Source organism: Equus asinus, chromosome 19 (genome assembly GCF_041296235.1).
Source record: "Equus asinus isolate D_3611 breed Donkey chromosome 19, EquAss-T2T_v2, whole genome shotgun sequence".
Classification (NCBI taxonomy): Eukaryota; Metazoa; Chordata; class Mammalia; order Perissodactyla; family Equidae; genus Equus; species Equus asinus.
In genome coordinates this window covers 19,920,459-19,921,776 of record NC_091808.1, presented here as the reverse complement: position 1 = coordinate 19,921,776, position 1,318 = coordinate 19,920,459, and positions in this window count along the sequence as shown.

Genomic DNA, 1,318 nt, shown 5'->3' with positions numbered 1-1,318 from the left:
TGAGCTGCCAGGGTGGGCGTGGGGAGGTTCAGTGCCTCTTTTAGCTGCTGTGTGGTGCTGGAAGCACACGAGATCCTGGTTTGGGGAGCTTATTTATATCTCTGCCTGCCCTCTAGCTTCCTCCATCCCAGATGAACTACATGTGGTCATCTGCTTCCAAGCTCAGGCCACTGGAGCTGAAATAGGAAAGGATAGAACTGAACAGAGAGGTAAACTGAATTACTTTGAGATCTCAGGCTTAGAGACTAGTTTTAATATTTGGTCTAAATATATAGGGAAGCCCAGCTGCTTTAGAAGGGCAGCTGTTTATGGAGATTGTGCAGTGTACCAGAAAGGGGCATTTGGCAGACCCATTAGTTAGCATTGTAATCCAGCAGGAAACAGACTAGAAAGCTTAAACTTCACTGGATGGCTTGCGACAAGCTTCCCAGGGCCCTGATTTCTCCATCCATAAAATGGGGAGACTGCTTTTTGTTCTTCCTCAAATTCCAATTGTTTTAGGAATGAAAGACAAGTAAGGTGCCTTTATTTTTATAAGGAATTTTATTTAGTTGTCATCTTCATTGCTCACTGTGTTTATATTTTAGCAAAAGTAACATTATTTCTAGAGACCACCATAATTTCCTCCTATCCAGATTATTTCAATTCAATTCAACATATATTCATGGAATGCTTTCTTTGTGCCAGATATTGTTCTAGGTACAGGAGATAAAGCAGTGCCTGTCTGTCAGAGAGTTTCCATTCTGGTCAGGGAGACAGTGAACTTATTAAAATGTTGAATTATATATAGTATGTAGGGAGGTGATAAAAACTCTGGAGAAAAATAAAGCAGAGAAAGGGGATGAGGTGTGCTGAGTTGGATGGTTGGGGCAGGCCTCACTGAGAAGGTGGCACTTGAACAAAGGCTTGAAGGAGAGGAGGGAATGAGCAGGGCAGCTGTCAGAGGGAAACCTAGGCAGAGAGATGACCACTTCAAAGGCCTTGAGATGGACGCCTGCCAGCGCTGGCTCCAGCGTGCTGGAGGAGCCGCTTGGAGGCCGGTTTGGGTGGAAGAAGTGAAGAAAGGGGAGAAGAGTAGGAGATGAGGACAGGAAGGTAATGGGGACCACACGTGGGCCTTGTAAACCTTGTACTTTGGAGGGAGCAGGGATCTATTGGAGCGTTTTGAACAGAGGAATGATGTGATCTACTTTGTGTTCTAACAAATTACTCTTCATTCTGGTGCGAATGGACGCTGAGGAGTTGGGGAGGCTGGGAGGCGGGGTGGGCAGTTGGGAGGCTATGGTAATCATCCAGGTGAGAGAATGGTGGCCTGGCC